This window comes from Rutidosis leptorrhynchoides, chromosome 5, assembly GCF_046630445.1.
Source record: "Rutidosis leptorrhynchoides isolate AG116_Rl617_1_P2 chromosome 5, CSIRO_AGI_Rlap_v1, whole genome shotgun sequence".
NCBI classification, from domain to species: Eukaryota; Viridiplantae; Streptophyta; class Magnoliopsida; order Asterales; family Asteraceae; genus Rutidosis; species Rutidosis leptorrhynchoides.
The window spans coordinates 167,729,556-167,738,148 of NC_092337.1; the positions used below are offsets into that span (position 1 = coordinate 167,729,556).

Here is an 8,593-nt window from a genome sequence, read left to right on the forward strand (position 1 = left end):
TTTTGTGATGCGAAAAACTGCGTTTGAGCTTCAACTAGCTTCGTCATCATATCTTCTAAATTCGGCTTTTTATCATCGGGTTGTGGTGGTTTGTTTTGAAAATTAGGTCTTTGCTGGTTGTAAGTATTGTTAGATACTTGTTGATTGCTAGGACCTTGTTGGTTGTTGTATGGAATATTTCGGTTATAATTCTGATTTTGATTGTAAATTGGTCTTGGCGGTTGATAATTATTCTGATAATTATTTCCAGGCCTTTGGTTTATGTATGAAATATTCTCTCTTTGTTCCATTGTTAATTCAATACTAAGACAATCTTTTGTCAAATGTGATCCTCCACACTGCTCACAAGTAATTCGTATTGAGTGGATATCTTTAGTCATCTTTTTCATTCGTCTCTCGACAGCATCTATCTTTACAGAAATGGAATCTAAGTCATGGCTAGAATCGGCTCTAGCTGCTTTAGATGATCTAACAATATCTTTTTCTTGGTGCCACTCATGTGAGTTGGAAGCAGTGTTATTAATAATTTTGTAAGCATCAGTTTCGGTTTTCTTCATAATGGAACCACCAGCTGCAATATCTATGTCTTTCTTTGTAGTGATGTCGCATCCTTGGTAGAATATTTGTACTATTTGACAGGTATCTAAACCATGTTGCGGACATCCTCTTAATAACTTTCCAAATCTTGTCCACGCCTCATATAGAGTTTCATTTGTCTTTTGTGTGAACGTAACAATTTCTCCTAGAAGTCTTACGGCTTTAGATGCCGAAAAGAATTGTTTAAGAAATTTTTCAACTAAAACGTCCCATGTATCGATCGCCCCTTCAGGTAACGATTCCAACCAATCTTTGGCTTCTCCCTTTAAAGTCCAGGGAAATAACATGAGATATATCTGTTCATCCTCAACTTCTCTTATTTTAAATAGTGTGCAGATCCTATTAAAGGTACGAAGATGTTCATTTGGATCTTCCTTCAGCGCACCACTAAATTGGCATTGATTAGTCACCATGTGTAGAATTTGTCCTTTGATTTCATAATCTGGTGCATTAATGTCTGGATGAGTAATTGCGTGACCTTGGCCAGTGCGTTTAGCTCTCATTCGGTCTTCCATACTTAAAGGTTCCAGATTTTCCATGATTGAATTTGTTGAATCCGAATCACTAGAGGATTCTGATTTAATGTTTCGTTCCTCAACAATCTCTGTTTGAATGATTGGTGGTTCCGGAGGAAAATTTAATGGTTCAGGATCTATGAATTATCCCTGAATATTATCCGGATTCTCAATTGTGAGCTCGGGTTCAAAAAAAGGATTATCGGAAATTTGAATTGGAGTACTTGGTCGACTGGATGATGATTCTAAAGGAAAATCAACGGCGATAATATTTGCTAGATGTCTTGATCTAGTTACAGGTGGTGAACGTACAAAAGGTGGTGACCGTCTTGCTCGGTGCATTCACTGAATATCCTATTAGTTTTTAAAAGGAAAGAAAAAAATTATATAAGTTATCCAATTAATAGACTTTTCTGATTTTGCCCACGTTTCGAATAGCCAAAAGATGCAGCAGAGGGGCAGGATTCGTTTGGTCTCAATATAATTGAGTACTGTTTGGCTCCAATAACCCGGTCCACGTACAAATCCAACTATTACTACGAACCAGAAAATTTTGATGTCTATCAATTTAACCACTTAAAATAAATTTTCGTAATTTTAAGAAGTATAGATAAGAAGTAGAAAAAAAATCTATGTCTTAAAACTAGAATGGCGAGAAATAAGAAAGAAAAAGAGCGCGTCGAAAAAGGTCGAAAAAGAAAAGATAGAAAAATAAAAGATCGAAAAATAAAAGGCGTCGAAAAATAAGAAAGAAAAAAAAATGACTATAAAACTTAAAAAAAACTCGACTAACCCAACCTTATTACTATCACTAACTTAAAATTATAATCGCAAATTGAGATTACTAATTGGAATGATAATTGATACATAGGTAAAAGGTGTCTAAAAATATTAAAGCTTACAGGAAAAACTATATCCCAAATGGCAATATCTTAAAAAGGTACTAAAACTTAAAAAAACATCGCAGAATTCTAAAGCACTTAAATCTTAGTCTAAAGAAAAAGCACTTAAGGGATTTTACGGCAAAGCCTAAAAATCTAGAAATAAAAATAACTATGGCAAAAACTATGAATTAAAAATAAATACGAGCAAAAATTACAAAAGTTACGCTAAAACAATTAAAAAGGGATAAAATATAAAAATATACTAAAAGTTGTAAAAAGTACAATTTTTATAAAAATATTATTTTTATATTATTTATTTTATAAAACTATTAATTTTATATTTTATAAAACTAATTTAACTAAAAAATACAAATTAAATAAATAACTAAGTTAAATATTTAACTAATCTAACCTAATTAGGGTTTAAATATAATAATAATAATTATAAACCGTAATTAATGCAGTACTCAGTCAACTGTGGCGTGTCAGACGTGCTCATGCGATCGCATGAGTCCTAAGTTATCCAGCCATGCGATCGCATGGGCTAGGGTTTCGGGCCACAGAGTGGGCTGCTACAGTACCGGACTCGAGTGTTTTTATTTTATTTTTTTTATTTTTTTCTTTGTTGAATTTTCTGTTTTCTATATTTATGTAATATATTTATTTAAATTAAATAAAACTTATATTTTTATAAAATAAAGATAAATAAACTTTTATAGAACTTAAATATTTAACAAACTCTTAAAAATATTTATATTTTTGGTTTCTTTTTATATTTTCGAATATATTAAAACGTATTTTTATAAAAGCGTAAATTTTTTTTTTATTAGCGTTGCGCTTCCGGCTTTTAAGCTAGATGGTTCCCCGGCAGCGGCGCCAAAAATACTTGATGGTTAAAGCTAAGGGGTATAAAATATTATTAAATTTTAGCAGGAAATACTATTAAATACGATACAATTTTACACAAGATATTTATTTATTTATAGAATGGATATACGTAAACCTTGCTACAACACTTATAGGCAGTGTACCTAATCGTACAGTAGTGTAGTTATTAGTAAGTCCGGTTCGTTCCACAGGGAAAATCTTTTAATCAAAGCTTAACGCTATATTAGTTTAATTTATAAAAATACGAATATATATATAAGTAATATTATTATTTTAAAGGGAGGTTTTTACCGTTTAATGACCGGTTTGTCGATTTTAAAACTTTAGTCGCAGTTAAAACCAAATGTAAAATATTAAATAAATAAAAGACTTAATTTAAAGCGTAAAGTAAATAACGATAATGAAATTGCGATAAATAAAAGTGCGATAAAATAAACTTGCGATAATTAAAAAGTACGATAATTAAAATTGCAATTAAATACAATAACAAAAAAATAAAAGTGCGATAATTAGAAGTGCAATTAAATATAAAATAAAGGAAATTAAATATGAAATAAAAGAATTATGCTTATTTAAACTTCTGTAATCATGATATTTGACGTGTTGATTTTAGTTTTATGCCCATGGGTTAATTGTCCTTTGTCCTGGATTATTTAATATGTTCGTCTGGTTTTTGTCCATAACAGTCCATCAGTCATAAATATAAAGTGCGAGTGTCCTCGTCAAATTATCCTTATACCCGAAGTTTAAATATTCCAACTAATTGGGGACTTAAACTGTAACAAGATTTTAATACTTTGTTTAGTAATTACACCAGGATGTCGACTGAGTGTAACCCAAGGTTTTAATACTTTGTTATCAATTATGCCAAGTGTCCTTGTACATAATTTCACCCCTGTATTAATAATTCTAGTGGCTATTAATCCATTCCCGTGTCCGGTTAAATGAACGATTATTCGTACATATAAATACCCCGCCCATCGTGTCCGATCGAGTGTATATGGTTATTTATAGGGACGTCCAATTGTAAATCTTTATATTAACATTAACAAACTATCATTTAGTTAAACAAATATAAAGCCCATTAATAGCCCATAGTCTAATTTCCACAAGTGTCGTTCTTTTGTCCAAACCCCAATTATGGTTCAAAGCCCAATTACCCAATTTTAATATTTTTAGCCCAACATCATGATTACTTCGGATTAAATAAGCATAATAATAACTTAGCTACGAGACATTAAATTAAAAAGGTTGAACATAACTTACAATGATTAAAAATAGCGTAGCGTTACACGGACATAATTTCGACTTACACCCTTACAACATTCGCTAACATACCCTTATATTAGAATTAAAATTAAAATATAAATATAAATATATACTACGTATATAGATAGAGAGATTGATATTATGGATGGAAAAATGGTGCACCAAAGCTCGATTTTTATAGGCCTGTGATCTGGAAAAGGGGCTCATGCGATCGCATGGATTTATGCCTTCCAGGCCATGCGATCGCATGGCCAGCTGGGGAGAGCCACTTTAGGTTGTTTTCTTCTGCCGACGTTTATTTAAATATAATATAATATATATATTAATTTTAAGAATTAATTATATATTATATTATATTCATATGCATAGTTGACTTGTAATTTTTAGTCCGTTGCGTCGAGCGTTGAGAGTTGACTCTGGTCCCGGATCCGGATTTTCGAACGTCCTTGCGTAAATTTAATATCTTGTACTTTTCGTTTTGAATCTTGTACTCTTGTAATTTTGAGACGTTTCTTATCAATAATTGGAACCTCATTGATTGTATTTTGTACTTTTGAGCTTTTTGGTCGTTTGCGTCTTCAATTCGTCGAATCTGTCTTTTGTCTTCACCTTTTATTATTTAAACGAATATCACTTGTAAATAGGACAATTGCAACTAAAAGTTTGTCTTTCTTGAGGAATAATGCTATGAAATATATGTTCGTTTTTAGCATTATCAATAACGTTATTACATAGTTGAATATATTAAACTGATAACATAAACCACGGCTGGCAATTCATGCACCAACAAGGGGCCCGTCATTTTTTTCTTTTTGCTGAGAAGTCCCTCTTCTTCAACCTATTTCAGAAACCAGCGAATGGTGGTGGTGCCACGGTGGTGGACGGCGGCGGTTATCAAAAACACATCAAATATCAACTAAAATCCATGAAAATTTGCAAGAAGCACCATTAGGACCCGGTAAACATTAACCCGTTATCCGTTTTCGCAAAAAAGCACCAAAAATTCCACAATCGATCAAAATCAGTCTAAAAAACTCGAAATCAAAAAATTGCTATAAATTGGAAATTAATTTGATTCGAGAGGTGAAACTTTGAGGAACTAATCACTACATGATTACCAACAATTCCTCATTCTTAATTTTCTCTAATTCGTGCTAAATCTCAAAAACCCAAAAAAGTCAACAAAGGTCAAAATCGAGGTCTAAAACACAAATTCAGCAATTACCTTCAATTGAATTGTCATACCCCCAAATAGGGTCGGGGAAATATGACTTCACAATATCACAACACAAGTATGTAAAAACAAAAACGACTCTAAATGAGACGTTTAATAAAAAAAATTTGATTTACAGTGAATACATAATAATGTTTTACATAATGAAATTCATATGTAAATAACAAATGATAAATCTAATATGTGGACTCCAATGCAACAGCTAACTAAGTATCATAGGGCAGCACACAAGCTAATCTTCACCTGAGACAAACATGCTTAAAATGTCAACACAAAGGTTGAGTGAACATCATAGGTTTAACAATCATAATAAGTTTTAGACCACAAGATTTAATTCAAAATATCAAAATATTCAATATGCCACGAGTTATAATATCGAACTAAACATTAACCCCTGACACTGTACGGGTGTCGGCAATCATTATTATATACCCCCTTGATGATCACGCCAATGGGTAGAGACGTCACTCTCAATAGGCCTACTCACAATAATTAAGCTTGCAAAATTTCAATTCCAGCAATTAACGATATTATGGCGGGGATTTGCATGTAACAATAATTACATGTTTAATAAAAGTCTCACGAAATTGCATATCAAATAGTTTAGGTACTTGTGTCTAAATTGTAAATCATTTAAAAGCAAGCATGTGTCTCACCCCAAACTTTATAAAACAGTTAAGAAATAGTAGAAAGTGGGGCTATGAAGTTCACCTTAATAGCAAGCAAGAAATTCCACGCAAGTAGTATGAACGGAGTGTGTAATCAGAGATCTCAACTAGAGATATAATGTTTAGTTAGTTAATGTCTAATAGACATAAAGTTTGTTTATTAATATAGCAAACTATATTAACAGTGACGGTTTTCGAGAAAAGTTACTATTTCTCAAAAGTTTCTATATTTGGAAACCTACTATTTATGAAAAGCTTCCACTTATAGTAAGCTTCTAATTTAAGAAGTTCGGGTTATAATTCTTAACAAAGATATTGTACAATCTCGCCCAAACTTCGTTGCTAGCATGCAAGTCACTCGAATGATCTATTGTTACCGAGCGGCCCAGAATCTCTTGACCATAATCTAAGTCATGGCATTCGAGATCCACAAGCGTCCCATAATGGTACCAAGGATCACCCTAGGCCACAAGTAGTGGTGATGTTTGTAGTCTTTGTACGCTATCTTTAATTATAACCTTCACGTTAATAAATGTATACACATAACAAGTTATTAATATACTTATATATATACATATACATATATATATATATATATATATATATACATATATATATATATATATATATACATATATATATATATATATATATACATATATATATATATATATATACATATATATATATATATATATATATATATATATATATATATATATATATATATATATATATATATATATATATGTGACAATATATTTAGTGTAATTAAGTGTTACTATATAGTTAGGTGTATAAGTTATACTAATAATAGTATTATTATTTAATTAATCAACTATTATGTATACTTATCATTATATAATTATACCTATGTGACACATACATATATATATTCTTTATTATTATATATATATATATATATATATATATATATATATATATATATATATATATATATATACATACATACATATATATACATATATATATTTTTATAACTAGGTGATATATATGTATAATATATGTAAGTGTTACATATACATAAGTGTAAGAGTGGTACATATATATTGCTTATTACTTTTATTATGTTTACTAACCTTATATAATACTTTCATAATACACGTTCATACATACATACACACGTACATATACATACATATATACACATACATATACACGTATGTATATATTTACATATACACACACACATATACCTATAATGTATACATGCACATACGTACGTATGCATGCATGCATGCATGTACATCATGATCTCTATTACTAATCATACAATCATAAATTAATACCATTAATCATTATCACAAAAAATCATAACTTTTTAACATTCTATCTAATCATATTCATTAACCCTAATCTTTATTAACCATACATTAACCAAATCTTCTAACTCCTTACTTATACAATACATAATCATAATTCATAATCTAACTCTTGATCATACTCTTCATCTATTATTATTAACTAGCTAATTAACTTTACACATAAAATCATAAACTTCTTATTCATATTCATAACCTAAACTTTTTAATCACAATCTTTACCTATTTCAATAATCATATCTAAACCCTAATCATACCTAATAGTTATCAAATTATTAATACTTCATAATCTTCTTATTAATCATAATACTTGATCTTATTAACATCTCAAAAGTAATTTGATTTAAACACATATTTAAACTAGGGTTATTAGGTATACCTTACTAAGATTGAGACTAAGGATGATGATGATGATGATGAGAGTCAGAAAACAGAAAATAGAAGCAGCAGCAACAACAATTTACAACCTAAAACAAGGTCCTTTTGGGTCTTATTTTGTTCGACAGAAATAGCAGCACGTACAACAACAACTATGCAGCAACTTGGAGTGATTCTTGGGCTTGATTGAACTCGACTTTAGCAGCAGGAACAAGGCATATTACAGCAGGTTCAGCAGGCGTTTGAAAGGCAGTTTGGTGGGGTTTTGTCGACTGCAGAAGGCTGCAGATGTTGGTAAATTGCCGCAGGTGTTTGTGGGGATTTTTAGTCGATGTAGGAGGCTTTTTGAGGTGTTTAGTCGACAAGAAAAGGAGAGGGAAAACTGGATAAATCTAGTCGACTAATGCAGGATTTTTTTGTGGTGAATATCTTGGAAATCACGATGCCTTTTATAGTTTCAATTTGTTTCCTAATTGCACTCAAGTTACATGGTGATCAAGGACTAATTAGAGTTAAACTAGGATGAGAAAGCTTAAGGATCAAGTCTAATTCCCCTAAATAACCCTACAGTCGATTTTGATTGTTGATACATGTTATTTACTTTTTTTTATATGGCTCTTATTACTTATTAAGTATTATATATATATATTTATTATTATTATTATTATTATTATTATTATTATTATTATTATTATTATTATTATTATTATTATTATTATTATTATTATTATTATTATTATTATTATTATTATTATTAATATTACTAATATTAGGGTTACATTTTATTTATTTATTTGTCCCTAACTTTTATTAATTT

General features: G+C 30.0%; 1 non-coding gene across 1 annotated transcript; it reads left to right on the top strand.

Moving 5' to 3' along the window:
* The first annotated feature begins 645 nt into the window (after positions 1-645).
* On the top strand, positions 646-752 carry LOC139850862 (small nucleolar RNA R71). The gene has a single exon (XR_011760239.1). It is a non-coding gene; the product is annotated as a small nucleolar RNA R71 (small nucleolar RNA).
* The last annotated feature ends 7,841 nt before the right edge of the window (positions 753-8,593 follow it).